The following is a 25,833-nucleotide window of genomic DNA, read 5'->3' as shown; positions in this document are numbered from 1 at the left end:
ATCCATTTAGTTAATTTAAATTTTGTGTATGTCAAACTCAGACCCCAATTTTGACCCTGCCATATGCACATATACATCATTAGATACAGTCTCAACTGATAGTGATGTATCTGTGGCTGCTACCCCCCTGCTAGCCCCCCTTCCAGAAGGAGACGTGTTGCTCCAGCTGCCATTGCTGCTGAAGGGTGGGTAATGCCTTATCATCAGATGCCAGATATCCCACCCTTCACAGCAAATCCTGGCATCAATGTGGATGTGGCAAGATTTAGCCCCCAACAGTTTATGGAGGTGTTTCTCGGGGCGTTGATGTATTGGGGAACATTGTCGCCCAAACTAATTTATATGCCCATCAGTTCCATGCTGCAAAGCTTGACTCATATTTGGCAAAGCAGCAATGGGCCCCCATCGATGTGCCAAAATTAAAAAAAATTGGGGCATTGACTATGCTGATGGGCATAATAAAGAAACCCTCCATCCGCTCCTACTGGAGCAGTAACCCCATCTGCTCTACCTCTATTTTCTCCCAGTGTATGTCAAGGAAGAAGTATGAAATTATTCTACATTTCATGCACTTCAGCGACAACAGCCTGTGCCCCCCTAGGGAGCATCCCCAGTTTGATAGGCTGTATAAAATCCGCCCCCTGATTACCCACTTTGCTGCCATGTTTGCAGAGGCTTATACACCTGGAAGGAATATATGCATGGATGAATCCCTGATGAAGTATAAGGGAAGGCTGGGACTCAAGCAGTATATTCCTTCCAAGCACTCCAGATATGGAGTAAAAGTGTATAAGCTCTGTGAGAGCGAGACTGGGTATATTCAGGTCTTCCGGGTGTATGAGGAGAAGAATAGCCACCTTGACCCTCCAGGTTGCCCAGAACATATGGGAACTACTGGCAAGATTGTCTTGGACCTGATATTACCACTAATGAACAAAAGGTACCACTTGTATTTAGATAATTTTTATACAAGTGTCCTTCTGTTCAAGCTACTGTATTGCTTTGATACAGTAGCTTGCGGTACAATGAAAAAGAACCGCGTAGGTTTCCCAGGTCAACTTGCATGCACCCAGCTACAAAGGGGGAGACCTCAGCTCTGCACCAAGAGGAGCTGTTGGCAGTTAAGTACAGAAACAAGAAGGATGTGTACCTTCTTACCACCATCCACAATGAGAGGACTGTGGAGGTCTCGGTACGTGGCAAAGCGGAGAGCATAAAGAAGCCAGTGTGCATGAAGGCTTATAACCGGCATATGGGTGGGGTTGATATGGCAGACCAGCTGCTGCAGCCCTACTTAATTATGCAGAGGACAATGGCCTGGTACAAAAAGGTTGCAATTTACTTAATGCAGATTGCAACCCACAACACATTTTTGTTGTTCAAAAATAAAACTGACTTTTTTACAGTTTCAGCTCCAGATCATTTCAGGGATTTTGTACCAAAATGCACCTGCTCCCCGGGCGGTGATGGGAGAGAGCAGAGTTGGGGCTGCTCATTTTATTTTCAAAATCCCCCCCTACTACGGCGAAGCAGAATCCTCAGAAGAAATGCAGAGTCTGTACCAAGAGGGGGCAGAGAAGGGACACCACCTTTTACTGTCCTGATTGCCCTTGACAGCCTGGACTCTGCATTAGGGACTGCTTCAAGCGGTATCACACACTGGTCCATTTTTTTATTTGTTTTACATTTGCCATTGTGTTTTTTTTTGGGGGGGGGGGTTGTCTCGTTTACTGTTACTGAGTTTGTTTGTTTTTGATTTTTTAACTTTTACTGTGCCAGATTTTTACATTTCACTGATCTATTTTTTCTAAGTTCAAAAATTGGTGCTGTATTTTACCAAAACCCCTGTCAAAAACCTATGCATGGGGGGCATGGGTATTATTATTATTCTTTATTTATAAAGCGCCAACAGATTCCGCAGCACTGTCCATGGGTACAAAAATAAAAGTACAGTACAATACAATATAAAAGACACCAGACAAAGTTTAACAAACACATACAGGGGGAATTGAGGGCCCTGTTCCCATGGGAACTTACAATCTAGATGGGTAGGAGGGTGAGAAACAGGAGGTGGGGACTGCAAAGCTGAGAATGATGTTAGTGTGGAGTTAGATGGGGCAGCAATTAGGCAAGTTGAATTCATTTGTTACTGATTTGGAGATAGGCTTCCATGAACAGAAAGGTGTTTAGGGAGCATTTAAAGGAGGAAAGGTTAGGGGAGAGTCTGACAGCTCTAGGAAGTGCATTCCAGATGGTTGGTGCCGCACGATAGAAGTCCTGTAGCCTAGCATGGGAGGAGGTGATGGTAGAAGATGCAAGGAGCAGGTCATTGTTGGATCTTAGGGGGCGGGTTGGAGTGTATTTGTTGATGAGTAAGGACAGGTAGGGGGGGCTGCGTTGGTAAGGGCTTTGTAGGTCAGGATGAGAATTTTGAATTTAATTCTACTGTGGATGGGTTGCCAGTGAAGGGACTCGCAGAGAGGTGCAGCAGATGGGTATACTCAGGGGGCCTTGCAGAAAACAACCTGGAGTGTTTTCTTGCAATAACTTACAATAAGCTCTCCTAAATCATAGTAAAAAAGCAATGTGTGTGGAAAATTGAAAATTGAAAAATTACCACCATACACTTTCTCTACTTTTTTTGGCTAAAACGGTTGCATCAAAGCACTCCATATACAATACCTTGGGGTGTCAACGTTTTAAATATATACACTTTTTATGGCAATAAATAAAACTGGGGTATGCAATAGGCCCCAAACTAAAGATTGGCCTATCAGAAGAAATACTCTCACTTTTAACTCAAATTAAAAGTCATACAATTGTAACTGAACCTTCCCAAAATCCTGGCAAACCTATGCATGGGGGGCATAGGTGTACTCAGGAGGTTTTGCAGAAACAACCTAAAACGGTTGCATCAAAGGCATCAAAGCACTCCATATACAATACCTTGGGGTGACAACTTTTCAAATATATGTACATTCATGGCAAGCAAATAAATTGGGGTATGTAAAAAGGCCCCCAAAAAGAAGATATGTTAAATGTGAAAAAAACATAATTTATGCTTACCTGATAAATTCCTTTCTCCTGTAGTGTAGTCAGTCCACGGGTCATCCATTACTTATGGAATATATCTCTTCCTAACAGGAAACTGCAAGAGAATTACCCAGCAGAGCTGCTATATAGCTCCTCCCCTCACATATCATACTCAGTCATTCGACCAAAGCAGACGAGAAAGGAGGAACCATAGGGTACAGTGGTGACTGGAGTTTAATTAAAATTTAGACCTGCCGTAAAAACAGGGCGGGCCGTGGACTGACTACACTACAGGAGAAAGGAATTTATCAGGTAAGCATAAATTATGTTTTCTCCAGTTAAGTGTAGTCAGTCCACGGGTCATCCATTACTTATGGAATACCAATACCAAAGCTAAAGTACACGGATGAAGGGAGGGACAAGGCAGGAACATTAAACAGAAGGAACCACTGCCTGAAGTACCTTTCTCCCAAAAATAGCCTCCGACGAAGCAAAAGTGTCAAATTTGTAAAATTTTGAAAAAGTGTGAAGCGAAGACCAAGTCGCAGCCTTGCAAATCTGTTCAACAGAGGCCTCATTTTTAAAGGCCCAGGTGGAAGCCACAGCTCTAGTAGAATGAGCTGTAATCCTTTCAGGAGGCTGCTGTCCAGCAGTCTCATAGGCTAAGCGTATTATGCTACGAAGCCAAAAAGAGAGAGAGGTAGCCGAAGCCTTTTGACCTCTCCTCTGTCCAGAGTAAACGACAAACAGGGAAGAAGTTTGACGAAAATCCTTAGTTGCCTGCAAATAGAATTTCAGGGCACGGACTACGTCCAGATTATGCAAAAGTCGTTCCTTCTTTGAAGAAGGGTTAGGACACAGAGATGGAACAACAATCTCTTGATTGATATTCCTGTTAGTAACTACCTTAGGTAAGAACCCAGGTTTAGTACGCAGGACTACCTTGTCTAAATGAAAAATCAGATAAGGAGAATCACAATGTAAGGCAGATAACTCAGAGACTCTTCGAGCCGAGGAAATAGCCATCAAAAACAAAACTTTCCAAGATAACAGCTTGATATCAATGGAATGAAGGGGTTCAAATGGAACGCCTTGAAGAACATTAAGAACTAAGTTTAAGCTCCACGGCGGAGCAACAGACTTAAACACAGGCTTAATCCTAGTTAAAGCCTGACAGAAAGCCTGAACGTCTGGAACTTCAGCCAGACGTTTGTGTAGAAGAATAGACAGAGCAGAAATCTGTCCCTTTAACGAACTAGTAGATAAGCCCTTTTCTAAACCCTCTTGTAGAAAGGACAATATCCTAGGAATCCTAACCTTACTCCATGAGTAACTCTTGGATTCGCACCAATGTAAATATTTACGCCATATCTTATGGTAAATTTTTCTGGTAACAGGCTTCCTAGCCTGTATTAAGGTATCAATAACCGACTCCGAGAAGCCACGCTTTGATAGAATCAAGCGTTCAATCTCCATGCAGTCAGCCTCAGAGAAATTAGATTTGGATGTTTGAAAGGATCCTGAATTAGAAGGTCCTGTCTCAGAGGCAGAGACCACTGTGGACAGGACGACATGTCCACTAGGTCTGCATACCAGGTCCTGCGTGGCCACGCAGGCGCTATCAGAATCACCGAAGCTCTCTCCTGTTTGATCTTGGCAATCAAACGAGGAAGCATCGGGAATGGTGGAAACACATAAGCCATGTTGAAGACCCAAGGGGCTGTCAGAGCATCTATCAGCACCGCTCCCGGGTCCCTGGACCTGGATCCGTAACAAGGAAGCTTGGCGTTCTGATGAGACTCCATGAGATCCAGATCTGGTTTGCCCCAACGACGAATCAGTTGAGCAAAGACCTCCGGATGAAGCTCCCACTCCCCCGGATGAAAAGTCTGGCAACTTAGAAAATCCGCCTCCCAGTTCTCCACGCCTGGGATGTACATCGCTGACAGGTGGCAAGAGTGAGACTCTGCCCAGCGAATTATCTTTGAGACTTCCAACATCGCTAGGGAACTTCTGGTTCCCCCTTGATGGTTGATGTAAGCCACAGTCGTGATGTTGTCCGACTGAAATCTGATGAACCTCAGAGTTGCTAACTGAGGCCAAGCTAGGAGAGCATTGAATATTGCTCTTAACTCCAGAATATTTATTGGGAGGAGTTTCTCCTCCTGAGTCCATAATCCCTGAGCTTTCAGGGAATTCCAGACTGCTCCCCAGCCTAGAAGGCTGGCGTCTGTTGTTACAATCGTCCAATCTGGCCTGCGAAAGTCATCCCCTTGGACAGATGTGGCCGAGAAAGCCACCATAGAAGAGAATCTCTGGTCTCTTGATCCAGATTTAGTAGGGGGGACAAATCTGAGTAATCCCCGTTCCACTGACTTAGCATGCACAATTGCAGCGGTCTGAGATGCAGGCGTGCAAATGGTACTATGTCCATTGCCGCTACCATTAAGCCGATTACTTCCATGCACTGAGCTACTGACGGGTGTGGAATGGAGTGAAGGACACGGCAAGCATTTAGAAGTTTTAATAACCTGGCCTCTGTCAGGTAAATTTTCATCTCTACAGAATCTATAAGAGTCCCTAGAAAGGGAACTCTTGTAAGTGGTAATAGAGAACTCTTTTCCACGTTCACCTTCCACCCATGCGACCTCAGAAATGCCAGAACTATCTCTGTATGAGACTTGGCAGTTTGAAAACTTGACGCTTGTATCAGAATGTCGTCTAGGTACGGAGTCACCGCTATGCCTTGCGGTCTTAGTACCGCCAGAAGTGATCCTAGAATTTTTGTAAAGATTCTTGGAGCCGTAGCTAATCCGAAGGGAAGAGCTACAAACTGGTAATGCCTGTCTAGGAAGGCAAATCTCAGATACCGGTAATGGTCCTTGTGAATCGGTATGTGAAGGTAGGCATCCTTTAGATCCACTGTGGTCATGTACTGACCCTCTTGGATCATGGGAAGGATGGTTCGAATAGTTTCCATTTTGAATGATGGAACTCTTAGAAATTTGTTTAGGATTTTTAAGTCCAAGATTGGCCTGAAGGTTCCCTCTTTCTTGGGAACCACAAATAGGTTTGAATAGAATCCCTGCCCGTGTTCCGTCCGCGGAACTGGGTGGATTACCCCCATTAGTAAGAGGTCTTGTACACAGCGTAGAAACGCCTCTTTCTTTATTTGGTTTGCTGATAACCTTGAAAGATGAAATCTCCCCCGTGGAGGAGAAGTTTTGAAGTCCAGGAGATATCCCTGAGATATGATCTCCAACGCCCAGGGATCCTGGACATCTCTTGACCAAGCCTGGGCGAAGAGAGAAAGTCTGCCCCCCACTAGATCCGTTTCCGGATAGGGGGCCCTCTCTTCATGCTGTTTTGGGGGCAGCAGCAGGTTTCTTGGCCTGCTTGCCCCTGTTCCAGGACTGGTTAACTTTCCAGCCCTGTCTGTAACGAGCAACAGCTCCTTCCTGTTTTGGAGCGGAGGAAGTTGATGCTGCTCCTGCCTTGAAGTTACGAAAGGCACGAAAATTAGACTGTTTGGCCTTTGATTTGGCCCTGTCCTGAGGTAGAGCATGGCCCTTACCTCCCGTAATGTCAGCAATAATTTCTTTCAAGCCGGGCCCGAATAAGGTCTGCCCTTTGAAAGGAATATTAAGCAATTTAGATTTAGAAGTCACGTCAGCTGACCAGGATTTAAGCCATAGCGCTCTGCGCGCTTGGATGGCGAATCCGGAGTTCTTAGCCGTAAGTTTGGTTAAATGCACAACGGCATCAGAAACAAATGCGTTAGCTAGCTTAAGTGTCTTAAGCTTGTTGATTATTTCATCCAATGGAGCTGAGCGAATGGCCTCTTCCAGAGACTCAAACCAGAATGCTGCCGCAGCAGTGACAGGCGCAATGCATGCGAGGGGCTGTAAAATAAAACCTTGTTGAACAAACATTTTCTTAAGGTAACCCTCTAATTTTTTATCCATTGGATCTGAAAAGGCACAACTATCCTCCACCGGGATAGTGGTACGCTTAGCTAAAGTAGAAACTGCTCCCTCCACCTTAGGGACCGTCTGCCATAAGTCTCGTGTGGTAGTGTCAATAGGAAACATTTTCCTAAATATGGGAGGAGGGGTAAAAGGCACACCCGGTCTATCCCACTCCTTGCTAATAATCTCTGTAAGCCTTTTTGGTATAGGAAATACGTCAGTACACACCGGTACCGCATAGTATCTATCCAACCTACATAATTTCTCTGGAATTGCAACCGTGTTACAATCATTCAGAGCCGCTAATACCTCCCCTAGCAATGTGCGGAGGTTCTCTAGCTTAAATTTAAAATTGGAAATCTTTGAATCCAGTCTCCCTGGATCAGATCCGTCACCCACAGAATGAAGCTCTCCGTCCTCACGTTCTGCAAACTGTGACGCAGTATCTGACATGGCTCTCATCCGCGCGCTCTATCCTTAACCCAGAGCTATCGCGCTTGCCTCTTAATTCTGGCAACTTAGATAATACTTCTGTCATAACAGTAGCCATGTCTTGCAAAGTGATTTGTAAGGGCCTCCCTGATGTACTTGGCGCCACAAAATCACGCACCTCCTGAGCGGGAGGCGAAGGTACTGACACGTGAGGAGAGTTAGTCGGCATAACTTCCCCCTCGTCGTCTGGTGATAATTTCTTTACATGTAAAGATTGACTTTTATTTAAAGTAGCATCAATGCAATTAGTACACAAATTTCTATTGGGCTCCACATTGGCCTTTAAACATAGTGAACAAAGAGATTCATCTGAGTCAGACATGTTTAAACAAACTAGCAATGAGACTAGCAAACTTGGAAATACTTTTCAAAATTAATTTACAAGCAATATAAAAAACGTTACTGTGCCTTTAAGAAGCACAGAAAAACTGACACAGTTGAAATAACAATGACCAAAATAGTTATAGCAACCAAATTTTCACAGTAAATGTATTAAGTTAGCAAAGGATTGCACCCACCAGCAAATGGATGATTAACCCCTTAGTACCCAAAAACGGATAACAATTATATAATTAACGTTTTTCTCACAGTCAAATACACTGTCACAGGACTGCTGTGCCTGATTACCTCCCTCAAAATGGATTTTGAAGACCCCTGAGCTCTCTAGAGACGATCTGGATCATGGAGGATGAAGTAGACAGATTGTGACTGAATTTTTACTGCGCAAAAAAGCGCTAAAATAGGCCCCTCCCACTCATATTACAACAGTGGGGAAGCTCAGAAACTGTTTCTATGCAGAAAACAAAAATGGCCATGTGGTAAAAATCATGCCCTAATAAGTTTTATCACCAAGTACCTCACAAAAACGATTAACAAGCCAGTAAACGTTTTAAACATACATTTGAAAGTTATGTATTATTATTAATAAGCCTGCTACCAGTCGTTTTTACTGCAGTTAAGGCTCATACATTATTTCAGTATTAACAGTATTTTCAGAGTCAATTCCATTCCTTAGAAAAATACATTCAGTGTACACACACACACACATCAGCCTGATACCAGTCGCTATCACTGCATTTAAGGCTGAACTTACTTTACAATGGTATCAGCAGTATTTTCTCAGTCAATTCCATTCCTCAGAAAATAAATTGCTGCACATACCTCATTTGTTGCAGGGGAGCCCTGCATGCTATTCCCCTTCTCTGAAGTTACCTCACTCCTCAGATGAGAAACAGCCAGTGGATCTTAGTTACGTCTGCTAAGACCATAGAAAAAAACCCAGGCAGATTCTTCTTCTAATGCTGCCTGAGAATAAACAGCACACTCCGGTGCCATTTAAAAATAACAAACTTTTGATTGTAGAAATAAACTAAGTTAAAAAACACCACAGATCTCTCACAGCTTCCTTTTTAGTTAGGCTGCAAGAGAATGACTGAGTATGATATGTGAGGGGAGGAGCTATATAGCAGCTCTGCTGGGTAATTCTCTTGCAGTTTCCTGTTAGGAAGAGATATATTCCATAAGTAATGGATGACCCGTGGACTGACTACACTTAACAGGAGAAAAACACAAACACATGTCAGAAGTTTGGCATTGCACCCCCCCAAACAAGCCACAACCCTATGCATAGATGGTATCACTGTACTCAGGAGATGTTGGTGAACATGTTGGTTTGATGGGGGTAAATTACATTGGCCGGCTTCAGAAATGTCCCAAATAGGACATGGGTGAATGGGATGTGAAAATTCCAAGTTGAAAAACTGGAATGTGCCTCCTAAAAATAAGGCCTTTTAGCACCCTGAGAACCTGACAAACCTATTCATGGGTGGTATCACTGTACTCAGGAGATGTTGCTAAACACATATTGGGGTGTTATTTGGCATTAACCCTTAACGTTCTCAGTAAATGTATTTTTAAATTGCTATTTTGTCAAAAAAAATCACTTTTCTTTTTCTTTCAAACTTTGGCATAGATGGTATCACTGTACTCAGGAGATGTTGTTGAACACATATTGAGGTGTTTTTTGTCAGTAACACACAACAGGAACTGAGAATCCATGCCTAAAGTACAATGTGTGTAAAAAATAACACAAAAAAATAACTACCCAAAAGTTTGAAAAAGACTGGTGGTTGAATTAGTGCATGGAAAGTGTTAAAATACCAGCTTTTCAAATACCCTAGGGTGTCTACTTTTCAAAAATATATGGTTTGATGGGGATAAATTACATTGGCCGGCTTCAGAAATGTCCCAAATAGGACATGGGTGCATGATAACAGATGTGAAAATTCCAAGTTGGAAAACTGGAATGCGCCCCCTAAAAATAAGGCCTTTTAGCCCCCAGAAAACCAGACAAACCTATACATGGGTGGTATCACTGACTCAGGAGTTGTTGCTAAACACATATTGGGGTGTTATTTGGCAGTAACCCTTCACATCCTCAGTAAATGTATTCTTAAATTGCTATTTTGTCAAAAAAATCACTTTTCTTTCAAACTATGGCATAGATTGGTGGTAAAATGTCTGCATAAAAAGAGTAAAAATACCCCAAGTTTAATACCTTAGGTTGTCTTCTTTTAAAAAATATATACATGTGAAGGGTTATTCAGGGATTCCTGACAGATATCAGTGTTACAATGTAACTATCGCTATTTTGGAGAAAAAAAATTGAAAATAGCAAAGTGCTACTTGTACTTATTGCCCTATAACTTGCAAAAAAAGCAAAGAACATGTAAACATTGGGTATTTCTAAACTCAGGACAAAATTTAGAAACTATTTAGCATGGGTGTTTTATGGTAGTTGTAGATGTGTAACAGATTTTGGGGGTCGAAGTTAGAAAAAGTGTGTTTCTTTCCATTTTTTCATCATATTTTATATGTTTTTATAGTAAATAAGAAGATATGATGAAAACAATGGTATCTTTAGAACGTCCATTTAATGGCGAGTAAAATGGTATATAATATGTGTGGATACAGTAAATGAGTAAGAGGAAAATTACAACTAAACACAAACACAGCAGAAATGTAAAAATAGCCTTGGTCCCAAACGGACAACAAATGGAAAAGCATCCACAATAAAAAGGTACCAGCAGCACAGCAGTATCATTCAAAAATTATTTATTCATATACAGGACAAAAAAGTACAGACATGAAGCAACGTCTAACGCGTTTCGCACCCCCTAGTGGCGGTTCATCAAAGACTACAACAGGTACACCCCTGACCTTCTTAAATACTGGTCACAGGTGAACACATATTAACTCTTTGGTGTCACATATACAACATAACAAACAATCAATAGTGAAAATATATATATGTGATGTTAAAATCATAATATATGTCTCAGTCCTATTAACCCATCAATTCATATATACATATATTGACTAGAAAAAAACTCTCCTTAGACATTTAGATTATAACTTATTTAATAATGCAAGTATTCAGAGTACTATATACTGAAAATGCCTTTAAACATGCTATATGTATTCTGCTATTCATTTAGCATGCTTCAATACCTGTTCTTACTCATTTCTCTACATTTGTCATTAGCGATACGAAGAGGACCATACATCACAAAAAAGCCCCTTATAAAATATATTGTATATTGTGATCTTATCACAAGTTGGGGGCAAACATCAAATATAATGACATAATACAATCCATACCGCATCACCAAGAACTTAAATAGAGACAGGCATGAAACAAACCAAAGTAGACAAAGAACAAGAAAAAAACAAGAAAACCTAGCCCAGATGCTGACTGGTAAAAAATATATACTGATTGAATCAACATATTGTACTAAGCTAACCAACTGTATCTTCTTTTGAACAAACATACTCAATATAGACCATCAATCCTTAATGTTAGACTAAATTTATAATGATCAATGTAATATCACGCTATGATGACTATGTCCAATTAATACCAATAGCCTAGTTTCTAAATTAAATAGCTTATATCCCATTCTAAATTGAGTCCATTCGGTATTCTGGTCCTCAATCGGGAAAAACCAAAACAACTCCTTTTTTTCTAATATTTTATATTTATTTCCTCCTCTGAATGGAATCCTTGCAATGTCAACAATTTTTACCTTAAAGTCACCCACATTAGTAAAGTGCATGAGATTAAAGTGTCTTGCCACCGTAGAGTCCTTAGAGTAATTTTTCACATCATTGACATGTTCTCTTATCCTTACGTTGACCTCCCTTGTGGTTTTTCCAACATATTGAATATGACAAATATTACATTCAAGTAAGTATACCGCAAATGTACTCTTACAGTTAGCATAGAAATCAATATCATACACTGTACCATCAAAACAAGACCTAAAGGTGTTAGTTACTTCCATCATACTACAAGTGAGGCATGTTCTCACACCACATCTGAAGTTGCCTTTTTTTTCTACTTAACCAATGATCTCCTCTGTTTCCCAATTTACTAGTTACCATATTGGGAGCTAGCTGAGAAGTCAAAGTTAATGGTTTCTTGGACACAAACTTACATTTTTCAATTAGATTTTGCAAAATATGATCACCCCCAAGTATTGGCAGATTTGTTTTCAGTATTTTTACAATTTCAAAAAACTGATTAGTATATTCAGTTGTAAACACTATGCTATCATCAAATGAACTGTCATTTTTTCAACATTTTTCATACCAGAAATTTTACCTACTTCTAATTTTGTTTTTTCCAATTTGTTAGGATCATAGCCTCTAGCAGTTATTCTTTTAGTAAGTTCATCTTCTTATTGTGAGTATATCAGATCATCATTGGTATTTCGCCTTAATCTGATATTTTGGCCTCTTGGAATAGCACGTCAAGTGAGGTGGATGACATGAACTAGCATGGAGGATAGTGTTACCCGTGGTAGATTTGCGGAACGTTTTTGATACTATCCTCTCATTTCCCACATCACCCTCCAATGTTATATCCAAGAAGTCAATCTTTGTTCTATTAGATACTTCCACAAATTTCAAACACTTACATTATCATTCAAAAATGCCAGAAAACACTCAAAACTATCTTCACCAAGTGGCTCATCAATGATCATAATAAGATCATCGATAAATCTCTTATAGTAGAGAACCTTGTCTGTATAAGCCTTATACTCACTATTATACAAATACTTCATTTCCCAAAAACCCACATACAGGTTTGCAAAACAGGGGGCGAATTTCGCCCCCATCGCTGTTCCACAGCATTGAAGATAAAACTTGTCATCAAATGTTAGGAAGTTATGAGTGAGTACAAATTCCAAAATTGAACAAATATACATCTTTACATTGTCCTCATATGCAGTGAACTTGTCCAGAAAATATTTGACAGCTCTAATTCCTAACGTATGTGGTATCGAAGTATAGAGAGAGGCTATGTCTTCTACTACTACCCAAGAAAAATTGTTATTCCACTTGTGTTCTATTACACTTTCAAGGAGATGTGATGAATCCCTTCAATAACTGAATAACCCTTTCACTATCGGCTAAAGGATAGAAGCCAACCACTCAGATAGGGGTTCAAGAAGACAGTAATTGTTTCTTAAAAGCCAAAGTTGGATTTCCACTAAGCAACTTATAGGTAGTGGAATCACTCAATTGCCGCAATGCATCCTCGAAATACATCTTTCTTCTGTTAAGTGTGATCAGTCCACGGGTCATCATTACTTCTGGGATATTAACTCCTCCCCAACAGGAAGTGCAAGAGGATTCACCCAGCAGAGCTGCATATAGCTCCTCCCCTCTACGTCACTCCCAGTCATTCTCTTGCACCCAACGACTAGATAGGAGGTGTGAGAGGGCTATGGTGATTATACTTAGTTTTATATCTTCAATCAAAAGTTTGTTATTTTAAAATAGCACCGGAGTGTGTTATTACCTCTCTGGCAGAGTTTGAAGAAGAATCTACCAGAGTTTTTGCTATGATTTTAGCCGGAGTAGTTGAGATCATATTGCTGTTTCTCGGCCATCTGAGGAGAGGTAATCTTCAGATCAGGGGACAGCGGGCAGATGAATCTGCATAGAGGTATGTAGCAGCTTTTATTTTCTGACAATGGAATTGATGAGAAAATCCTGCCATACCGATATAATGTCATGTATGTATACTTTACACTTCAGAGAATTACACTGTAAGAAGTACATAAAGCTGTTTAATAACTAGAAATTATGTTTAACGTTTTTGCTGGAATGTAAAATCGTTTTCATTTGCTGAGGTACTGAGTGAATAAATGTTTGGGCACCATTTTTCCACTTGGCAGTTGCTTAAATCTGTTTTTTTCTGTCAGTTTCTGTTCTCCCTCACTGCTGTGTGTGAGGGGGAGGGGCGGTTTTGGCGCCTTTTTCTATGCATCAGTTATTTCAGTCAGCAACTCATTGTATTGCCTGCATGATCCGGTTCATCTCTACAGAGCTCAGGGGTCTTCAAACTTATTTTGAGGGAGGTAATTTCTCTCAGCAGAGCTGTGAGAATTATAGTTTGACTGAAATAAAAACTTTTATTCTGTAATTTGTTTCCTGCTTTCAGAAATTGTTATCTTTGTTAATGGAGTTTAAACCTTGTTCTTAATGTTTTACAGGGCGTTCCATTTGAACCCCTTCATTCCATTGATATAAAGTTGTTATCTTGGAAAGTTCTATTTTTAATGGCTATTTCCTCGGCTCGAAGAGTCTCTGAGTTATCAGCCTTACATTGTGATTCTCCTTATTTGATTTTTCATTCGGATAAGGTAGTTCTGCGTACTAAACCTGGGTTCTTACCTAAGGTAGTTACTAACAGGAATATCAATCAAGAGATTGTTGTTCCTTCTTTATGCCCAAATCCTTCTTCGAAGAAGGAACGTCTACTGCACAACCTGGATGTAGTCCGTGCTCTAAAATTTTACTTACAGGCAACTAAGGAATTTCGACAAACGTCTTCTCTGTTTGTCGTTTACTCTGGGCAGAGGAGAGGTCAAAAAGCTTCTGCTACCTCTCTTTCTTTTTGGCTTCGTAGCATAATTCGTTTAGCTTATGAGACTGCTGGACAGCAGCCTCCTGAAAGGATTACAGCTCATTCCACTAGAGCTGTGGCTTCTACTTGGGCCTTTAAGAATGAGGCCTCTGTTGAACAGATTTGCAAGGCTGCAACTTGGTCTTCGCTTCATACTTTTTCCAAATTTTACAAATTTGACACTTTTGCTTCATCGGAGGCTATTTTTGGGAGAAAGGTTCTTCAGGCAGTGGTTCCTTCTGTATAAAGAGCCTGCCTATCCCTCCCGTCATCCGTGTACTTTTGCTTTGGTATAGGTATCCCAGAAGTAATGATGACCCGTGGACTGATCACACTTAACAGAAGAAAACATAATTTATGCTTACCTGATAAATTCCTTTCTTCTGTAGTGTGATCAGTCCACGGCCCGCCCTGTTTTAAGGCAGGTAATATTTTTTAATTTATACTCCAGTCACCACTTCACCCTTGGCTTTTCCTTTCTCGTTGGTCCTTGGTCGAATGACTGGGAGTGACGTAGAGGGGAGGAGCTATATGCAGCTCTGCTGGGTGAATCCTCTTGCACTTCCTGTTGGGGAGGAGTTAATATCCCAGAAGTAATGATGACCCGTGGACTGATCACACTACAGAAGAAAGGAATTTATCAGGTAAGCATAAATTATGTTTTACATTGTCCTCATATGCAGTGAACTTGTCCAGAAAATATTTGACAGCTCTAATTCCTAACGTATGTGGTATCGAAGTATAGAGAGAGGCTATGTCTTCTACTACTACCCAAGAAAAATTGTTCTTCCACTTGTGTTCTATTACACTTTCAAGGAGATGTGATGAATCCCTTCAATAACTGAATAACCCTTTCACTATCGGCTAAAGGATAGAAGCCAACCACTCAGATAGGGGTTCAAGAAGACAGTAATTGTTTCTTAAAAGCCAAAGTTGGATTTCCACTAAGCAACTTATAGGTAGTGGAATCACTCAATTGCCGCAATGCATCCTCGAAATAGTCGATGACTCCCTTATCAGAATTCCTGATCACTATTTCGGGATTACATTTGAGTGATTCCAATGCCACTTTCTCTGTCTTTTTCAAATTACTTTTGGTACATTTCTTGGTCATAGATATGTTCAATGTCTTTTTCAACTGTTTTTGAAACATATTAATTGCTGGTCCTCTAAATTGTATAGGGTAAATATCTGACCCACTTTTTCTGGGACCTTGTGGGAGAGAACATTAAATCAGATTGTCAGACTCTCCTGTAAATCTATCATGGTGCTTAATACACAAGCATCCTGAAATGATTCTTCTGTTTTATTCAAAATATGTGCACTACCAACATCACTCATCACTATTATCAAAAGTATCTGGTTGCATAGAAAAGAACCTTTTTAAAGTGAGTTTTCAAACAAATCTGTTAATATCTAGCAGAGTATTAAATGGAGAAAAATCCCAAACCTCTGCTTAACAGATTAGTTTGATCCTCATTAAGTGCATAAGATGATAAATTAATAACATTGCGCTCTAACAGTTCCATATAATTTGATTTCATTTCTTTTTTGTTTTTGGATCTTCTGACTCGTCTAAAGGGACTTTCGATCCTTTCTTAGATTCTTTCTTGGACTTCTTTCTTGGTTCTTTGGAGCATGTTGCCGGACCCTCACTTTCAGTGTCATCAGTGCTGTTAACCTGTAGAGAATGGGAAAGTGCTGTGGTCATGAAGGGGTTAAAGGGACATCAAATGCAATCTTTTTCTTTCATGATTCAGATTGAGCATACAATTTTAAACGATTTTCCAATGTACTTATATAATCAAATGCTCTTTGTTTTCTTGTTATCCTTTGTTGAAAAGCAGGAAGGTAAGTTCAGGAGTGTGCACGTGTCTGCAGCACTATATGGCAGCAGTTTTGCAACAATGTTATACATTAGCAAGAGCACTAGGTGGCAGCACTATTTCCTGTAGTGCAGTGCTCCAGACGTGTGCACGCTACCTATCTAGATATCTCGTCAACAAAGAATAACATGAGAACAAATTTCATTATAGAAATGAATTGGAAACTATTTTTAAATTGTATTGTCTATCTGAAACATGGGAAAAAAAATTGGGTTTGGGTTTCAATTATATTGTGATATATTGTCTGATCTATTGTTTGTGGTCAAGTGCTGACAGTGTAGCCAAAGAGAGAAATTCATTTTCACCAAACCCCCCAAAATAAAAGAACACTAAAAAAACTCAAATCAATAGCCAATGAGATTTATTTAAAAATAAATAGAACATTTTCTTCTATGTGAATAAATTGGAATGTAAATATTCATAATTCATGTCGGGTATAGCGCACTTGGTTATAGGATACCAAAACAGCGCAAAAACCGGCGTCACCGGCTTTTGCGGGCAACGCTGCATATGTAATGGGGCCCTAGTGTTTTACTAACAATATACTATGTGTGTTTAAAAAGGTAACTAACCTGCATGTATATACTGCAACTAAAAACATTTCAAGCAAGTAATTGAAAAAAGTTAATTGAAAATATACAGCTACTGTTATTCAGCATATTATACAAATGATTGCTTATTGTGCCAAGACATATTTAGTTCATTGTAAATGATCGTCCCTACAAACTATATGATAATGGAGTGTTGTTGTTTGAAAGTTTTTCAGGTCTACAGAACTTTAGCAAATTGATTGTATTGAATTGTGTGTAGCCAGAAATGTGAAGTAGCAACTGCTGGTATATATATATAGCATCAAATTGTTAAAACTCTTTAATACATGGAAATGATTGTCTAGCCACTGTATTAGTAGTTGACATTTTGAAAAATATTTTACAATTTAATCATTAGACTGTATACTAGAGATTCCATTTGTAAATTGATAGTAGTAACAAAATGTGCCTTAAAAGAAAGATTTTTGTTCAGCAGATGAAATAAAACAACTACTTAGGAATTCTTTTTAACTTGTGTCTGTATATGCCCCTTTATCATTAACAGGAGGTCCCAAAACATGGCTTGAATGACTACTACAGGTGTGTGACATCAGTCACCAGAAAGCATCTGCGAGAGTACTTCAGGACTTTGCGAAGCAGAGATATGTTGAGATAATAACACAGCTGCAAGGATTATTTTTCTTTTAACTTGTTTGAAAAGCATGAACACAGACAGACAATGGCTTAGATTCACTAAACCTCTGTGTATCACCTGGTTCATTGAGGAACAGTTTTGTAAGAACCTCTCTGAGCAACTTTACACCTAAACCGCAGGTATCCAATAAGATCCCTAGTTATTATAATAGGAATAAAGCCATGTATGCCCAAAATATCAAATCCTATAAAATAACCTCAATACATACAAGATTATCTCTGTAAGTATTTTGCTGTTCTGCATATGTCTCGGGCCTTAGTGAATTGCAATATCAAATTTTTCTAAATATACCTACTATAAATATAAGGCAATATTATGATTTGCAAGTATTGAGTCTATTTCAATCTACTACTCCAATGGAGTTTTCCTGGTTTTTGAATTGAAAGCCATTCCAGTTTATAAGAAAACACATTTTTGAAATTATTTCTCCTGACTTTATACCATGTTAACCTCTTGAAATGCTTTGCATTGAGAACTCTTCCCAACGGTACTCCAATCGATCAGGTTTTTATTTAGCCATGCAAAAGGAGGCCCAAAACACCTGGGTCAAATTTGACATTTTTGTATGGCAAACTCCAGTAGATTGGAATGGGGACCATTAAGAGCTAGGCCTTAAGGGAGTTTGAGGGGAAAAAGCCCTCAGATATCCCCTTATCTTTCTAATTTTACCTCAGCTTTAGAGTTTACTAAATCTAAGCCACGCAGAGTCACATTCACTCATTATATTTAAGTTTTACAATATTTATTTTTTATTACACGTTTTTAAACAATGATCTTGATTCTAAGAATAAAAAAAGGAGTAAGAGACATGCACGCGTTTATTTTTAAATAAAATGTATTCTTAAATATTGTGTTGAGGAATATATATATATATATATATATATATATATATATATATATAGTAACTAAGTCATAGCACTCACAGGATTTACAATTAAAAGCATGCTTATTAGTGAAGTTCTGGGTTTATACTGAATCCCCTGAGTGCTTGGACATGCTTTGCTTAGGTTGTTGACCCACAGATGAGGCACTCACAGCTTCTTTTGATTTTATATATATATATAATTATTTTCTAATGTTACATTTTTAACTTAGCATAAAAGTTCAAAGGGGTTCATAGTTCCATTTGTAAGGCCTTCGCACTATCAGACATTCTTGATCGTTGAGTGCATTTTAAACAGATTCTAATTTTTTTATTACTAAAAATATTTAAAATAAGATATGTATGTCTTTTAGGATATATGTAAGCTTTTGCACTGAAATTAGGTGCTTTAGTATTAAAACTCCCCTAGTAAAGGGCAAACTTCCAATTTGCCAAATGATCAAAATTACTTTCTGCACCAGTTTTCAGAAACGCCACATTTAATTTGTAAAGTGGTTTCAGAAGAGCTTGAAGGGGCATGAAACCTACATTTTCATGATTCATATAGAGCATACAATTTTAAATAACTTTCCAATTTACTTCTATAATTAAATTTACTTTGTCTTCTTGTTATCCTTTTTTTAAGGTGCAGCAATGCACTACTTGGAGCTCTCTGATCACATTGATTGAGCCAATGACAAGAGGTAAATATGTGCAGCCACAAATCAATAGCTCCCACTAATACATTGTGGCTCCTGGGCCTATCTAGGTATTCTTTTCCACAAAGGATACCAAGAGAATGAAACAAATGTGTTCAAAGAAGTAAATTGGAAAGTTGTTCAACCCCTTAACAACCAGTGCCCTACCCTGTACGGAGCTGGTCGTTTAACCCTTAAGGACAAGCACTGTATCCTGTATGGCGCTTCTGTCCTGGTCTCTTTCTGCAGCAAGCTCGCTGACAGCAGCAAGATTGCGCTATTTCTGCATGCCTCACAAGTGGGGCAATGCAGAAATATCAGGGCAGAATATTACCGATGCAGAGAGGGACACTCTGCAGAGCAACGCAACACTGCAAAAAAACATTTCCAGAGGGAGGCAGGGAGAGAGAGGGACCTACCGAAAATGTGTTGAGAGAGGGGGTCCTACAGAATTGCTTGGAGGGTGTGGGGGGCTACTACACTACAGAATTAAAAAATAAAAAAGTACCTAATATGGCAGATACTAGTTAGAGGGGGGATGGTTAGAGAGCTGTTTAGGAGGGATCAGGTAAAGATCAGGGGGTGGGAGGTATCAGGTGTGAGGGTAATCTCTACACTATAGCTAAACTTAACCTTATAAACTACCTAATTAACCCCTTCACTGCCAGGATTTTCTGAAGTGTGGTACGCAGCTGCAATTAGCAGCCTTCTAATTCCGAAAAGACAAAGCCATGCATGTCAGTTATTTCTAAACAAAGGGGATCCGAGAAAAGCTTTTACAACCATTTTTGTTATAACGGCATACGTGATATGTAAATGATTTCAGTGAGAACCCCTAAGTTTGTGAAAAAGTTAACACTTTTTTTTTTAATTTGATTACATTTGGCAACAAAATGGTGGCAGGAATTATAACAAAATGGGCCTAGATCAATACATTGGGTTGTCTACTAAAATATATAAATATAATTTTGAGTAAATAAATAAAATGTTTAAATGAAGTGATAGCAACATTGATAAAAATGCTCTGGTCTTTTGAGTAAGTTTTTGTCTGAAATTCCTGGTCCTTAAGGGGTTAAAATTGTATGCTCTATCTGAATCATATAATAATCATGAAGGAAACATTTGGGTTTTATGTCCTATTATTGCATTGCTTCATGTTAATGTATTTAATTTCTTTTTTGTTTCATTTACCTATATATTAGAGTGTTTCAATCAAATATGAGAGTACTTTAGATTTTTCAATATAAAGGAAAAAGAAAGTCTTAATTGCAATTGTCTTAATATATTATTTATTATTACATTATTTAAATGTTTTAGCAATATAGAGCATATATTTCTGTAGTTCAGATGAAAACAAAGAGCATTTGATAGGAATTATAGCAAAAAGGTTAAGGGTTACAACTTATACAGACCTCTGTTGATAAGTCTTATTTACAGATTTGCATTCCTTTTTGTTCACTTAACATATTCCATGTTTTAGTCTCATAGAAAAACAAGGATAATGACATAAGAATATGGTGTGTTTGCTTGGATTGAATACAGGTGATTCATTCCATAAATGACCTGCTTTCATTTTAAACTGAACAAATTGATTAATGTTGAATGTATTCAAGGCAGTTCCTAGATTGCTTCTTATATATGGTAAATTGGGATCATCTCCTGCAGTCATTAAAATGTAGATTTGTCAAAAAGAGCTAAATTCCAAAAATGAAATTAGTAAATAAATTTAATGGAACGCTGCAGTATAAAGTTTTGTTTTACCTTAATGTATTCAAAATGATTTATACCTGCAGGATATTGATCCCTCATGTTTATTTTTGTATTTAAAATAGCTGGTCTTGCTCATTTAAACCATCACCTTTAGTTCTTAAAGACATGCCCATATAATTAGGCTGAGCCTGCAGGTAAAGAAGACCTTCTTATGTTATCTCTGTTTATAACTCTTCTAATTAAAGCTGGGAGTTCAATGAGCACAACCAGCTATTTCAAATACAAAGCTCTATCTCTCCTACACCCCCTGCTGGCAAGTTAATTAGTGCTATTGACTCCTGTTTATGTAGCTTTTCTACATCTGTATTCATTTACATATATTTTCAATATATGCCTAGATTACAAGTGCACTCAAGGTAAAACATTAGTGCTCCTAGGTTAGCACTGGCATTATAAGTTGAAAGTAAAAAGTTAATGCACAAGCAAAAGACTCAGGCTCGCTAACTTCAGTACTTTAGATATCGCGACAGCACTAACTCCATCTCTCCATAGACTTTGACGGGGTGCACTAAAAAAGTTTCTTTTTATTGCTCACCACTGCGCTACCCAGGTGCTGAACCAAAAATGGTGCGGCTCCTAAGCTTACATTCCTGATTTTCAAATAAAGATACCAAGAAAACAAAGAAAAAAGGATAATAGGAATAAATTAGAAAGTTGCTTAAAATTGCATGCACTATCTGAGTCATGAAAGAAAAAAATGAGGGTTTCATATAGTAAGTAGAGTTCTGGTAATCTGCCATATTGCATGGTAGATACTTTTAATATTCCAATATAAACCTTGTATAAGATTCATCCAACCGTAAGTAGCAAAATACCCAAAACAAATAGTTTTATCAAATTAAAAATGACAAAATTCACCTCAAATAGAGCTAGAAGTATTAATATTGAAAAGAAATTAAAATTAAATCATCTTTGCAGGGTTTTTTAAGCACTTGTTGTGGACCTATAATATATTCACTGATACGAAAGGCTTTCATATATGAACATGCACTCCAACATTACATGCATTTACAATTTATAATATAGGATTAGCTCTCACATGTGTAAGACGGCCAGTTATAAGGTCTGCTATTCTTAAGGCTGTGACACACTGAAAGCGATGCGGCGCGAGGCGATGCAGCTGCTTCGCACCACGTTGTATCGCTTCTGAAGTTCAATTATTTCATCTCTGAGCGCTCAGCTACGCAGCCTGGCGCAGCAGAGTGCTCAGAGATGAAAAGGCAGGACACACTGAGCGCGCACAGCCGCATCTACACGCTGCGCACCGCTCCGCTTGCAGTGTGTCACAGCCTTTATACTTTAATATAGGTAAACAAACATAGGCACACATATATAAGTATACATATATAGGTGTACATGTGTGGGTATACATACACAGGTATACAAACATAGGTGTGCATATACTGGTATATTTGGGTATTGGTAAATATGTGCAGTAATTCTCTTGATGTTTGGCTCATCTATTTGACATTTCAAGTAAGGTATTTGGCTAATATTTTGAAGATTTGTTTTGTTTTTCCATTAATCATATGAATGGTTGCTAATTTCAAACCATTGTTAGCAATAATAAAGCCATATCAATGAGTAGTGTTTATATACGTTGTCTGGCTTCCTTAAAGGGACATTAAAGTCAAAATTAAACTTTCACGATTCAGAAAGAGCATGCAACTTTATATTGTACTCCTATTATCAATTTTTCTTCCTTGTCTTGGTATCTTTATTTGAAAAGCAGGAATGTATGCTTAGCAGCAGGACTATTTTTGGTTCAGAACCTGGGTTGCACTTGCTGATTGGTGGCTAAATGTAGCCACCAATCAGCAAACACCAGCAAGGGTGCTGAACCAAAAATGGGCCGGCTCCTAAGCTTACATTCCTGCTTTTTCAAAAAAAGTTACCAAGAGAAGGAAAAAAATGATCATAGGAATAAATTAGAACGTTTCTTAAAATTGCATGCTCTATCTGAATCATGAAAGAAATAATTTGGGTTTAATATCCCTTTAAGAAGTCAAAAAATATTATAATTTGCCTGGTATATCTCATCTCCAGACTCTTCATACAAAAATATGCTGAGATCAATTAGTGCTACCTGCTTTTATGGCAATAGTGTTTTTGGATAGCACATCAGTGCCATAAAAATACATTTCTATAAAAACTAGAGCTCCCTCTGGAGGAGAGAAATGTTTTGATCATTAAAGGGACACTGAACACAAATTTTTTTCTTTCTTGATTCAGGTAAAGAATGAAATTTCAAGCAACTTTCTAATTTACTCCTATTATCAAATTTTCTTTATTCTCTTGGTATCTTGGAATGTAAGTTTAGATTCCGGCCCATTTTTGGTGAACAACCTGGGTTGTCCTTGCTGCTTGGTGGATACATTCATCCACCAATGAAAAAGTGCTATCTAGAGTTCTGAACCCTAAAAAAAAGCTTAGATGCCTTCTTTTTCAAATAAAGATAGCAAGAGAACAAAGAAAAATTGATAATAGGAGTAAATTCGAAAGTTGCTTAAAATTGCATGCTCTATCTGAATCACTAAAGAAAAAAATTGGGTTCAGTGTCCCTTTAATATTGTGCTGGAAATACCAGTAAGAGCAATTAAAACATATAATGCATCTCAGCAACTTTACTGTATTGTGGGAAAAATGTATATCTATCAACCAAAGTAAGGATGTGATTTTATTTGAATGGAATTGATGCACTACATATGCTTTTTATTTTGTTTCAGTATACTGCATGCCATATAGTAAAATGAATAAACTAGTAACTGCATTGTGTTCACTTTAAATAAGCAAATAAAATACATTTTTGAATAATTGATGATTTGTCTTTTTTTTAACTTATTTAAATAAACGTGTTTTACTTTAGAGAGGTAAGTGTAAATACTGTAAAGAAGTTCATTTAAAAAAAATAATTGGTATTACATTTGTATCTTGATAGTGCTGGGTCGATAAGTAACTGGGTTTGTAATCAAGAATCTCAGAGCACAATGATTAGGGATATTAAGGGGACGAATTTACATATTTATTATTGAATGTTAAATATTAAAACATTCAAGACAGTTGCCAATCTACCCAGGAGTGGACATCCAAGCAAATTCACCCCAAGGTGCAATACTCAAAAAAATTGCAAGAAACCCAAGTTACATCTCAGACTCTAAAGGCCTCAGTGAGCATGTTAAATGTTAAAGTTCATGACAGTCCAATTAGAAAAAGACTGAACAAGTATGGTTTGTATAGAATGGTTGCCAGGAGAAAGCTTCTTCTCTCTAAAAAAAAACATAGCAGCACAGCTTAGGTTTGCAAAACTTGCATCGGAACAAAGCACAAGACTTCTGGAACAATGTCCTTTGGATAGACATGACCAAAGTAAAGATGTTTGACCATAATGCACAGCACCACGTTTGACAAAAAACAAACAGCATATCAGCACAAACATCTCATACCAACTGTCAAGCACGGTGGTGGAGGTTTGATGATTTGGTCTTGTTTTGCAGCCACAGGACCTGTGCACCTTGCAGTCATTGAGTCGACCATGAACTCCTCTGTATACCAAAGTATTCTAAAATCAATTGTGACGCCATCTGTTTAAAAGCTGAAGCTTGGCCGAAATTGGGTCATGCAATAGTACAATCAACCCAAGCACACCAGCAAATCTACAACAGAATGGTTGAAAAATAAAAGAATTGAGGTGTTGCAATGGCCCAGTCAAAGTCCAGACCTCAACCCGATGACATGATGTGGTGGGACCTTAAGAGAGCTGTGAATAAATTAATTCCTGCAAACTTCAATGAACTGAAGCAACGTTATAAAGAAGACAGGGCCAAAATTCCTCCGCAACAATCTGAGAGAAAGTCATACAGAAAAGGATTACTTTAAGTTATTGCCGCTAAAGGTGGTTCTACAAGCTATTGAATCATAAGGTGTACTTAGTTTTTCACACATGGCTTCTCCATTTTGTCTTTCAAATAGAATTCAAAGAGGGTGTACTTTCTTTTTCACATGACTGTACATACATACATACACAAAGTTTTGGTCACTTAAACATTTCCTTTTTTCCATGAAAACATACATGAAATGAGTTTCAATAGGAAATATAGTCATTTACGTGGTTAGAAATAATAATCGTGTCCTTCAAACTTTGCCTTCATCCTAGAATCCTCCATGTGCAGCAATTACAGCCTTGCAGAACTTGGGCATTCCAGTTGTCAATTTTGTGAGGTAATCTGAAGATATTTCACACTATGTTTCCTGAAGCACCTCACTCAAGTTTGATTAACTTGATGGGCACTACTTATGTACCAAACAGCCAAGCTGATTCTACAACAGCTCAATAGGGTTGAAATCTGGTGACTGTGCTGGCCACTCCATTATGGCAGAATACCAGCTAACTGATAGTTCTTGCATAGTTTGGAGGTGTGCTTTTAAATCAGTTAAAAGCAAGCTTAAATGAAAATAGTTAAATATAAGTTTAAAACTTTGCACACCTTACGCAGCAAACAATTTAAAAACTCCCTTAGTTTTTTACCTTTACTTATACAGAAAAACATAATTAACACAGAGAAAATGAATGCAGCAAGCCACTCAGAGCCAGAGCCAAAAAACTGTAGTTAATCCAAAAACTCATATTACAACCTTACTTATAAAAATAATAAGAAGGTAATAAATAGCATAACACTTAAAACAAGTAGTACAATAAGATGACATAGAGGATGAAGATAAAAATAAACATAAGAAGAAGAATAGAAAAAAATATATAAAAAGTAAACAAACTTTCTCTGTACAGTGAGACATAGACAACCAGCCAGTGTTCATATTATGTCAATGTAGAAAAATAGGTATTTCAATACATAACTAAACATGAAATAAACAGATATAGGTTCCTAGTATTTCCTAGATACATTTT

The 25,833-nt window shown here is 38.3% G+C and overlaps 1 protein-coding gene across 5 annotated transcripts in view; it reads left to right on the top strand.

The window, feature by feature from the left end:
- MICU3 (mitochondrial calcium uptake family member 3) overlaps positions 1-23,746 on the top strand; it is a 478,191-nt gene extending 454,445 nt beyond the window's left edge. For 4 of the 5 annotated variants that reach the window (XM_053703930.1, XM_053703928.1, XM_053703929.1 and 1 more), the window contains one exon: positions 17,451-23,746. The gene's annotated coding sequence lies outside the window, so the exon portion shown is untranslated. The remainder of the gene's footprint in view (positions 1-17,450) is intronic. The other variant, XR_008400732.1, reaches the window with a different exon arrangement.
- The last annotated feature ends 2,087 nt before the right edge of the window (positions 23,747-25,833 follow it).

Source organism: Bombina bombina, chromosome 2 (genome assembly GCF_027579735.1).
Source record: "Bombina bombina isolate aBomBom1 chromosome 2, aBomBom1.pri, whole genome shotgun sequence".
Taxonomy (NCBI): domain Eukaryota; kingdom Metazoa; phylum Chordata; class Amphibia; order Anura; family Bombinatoridae; genus Bombina; species Bombina bombina.
Note: the sequence above shows the minus strand (reverse complement) of the source record. Positions and strands in the feature narration are given on the sequence as shown.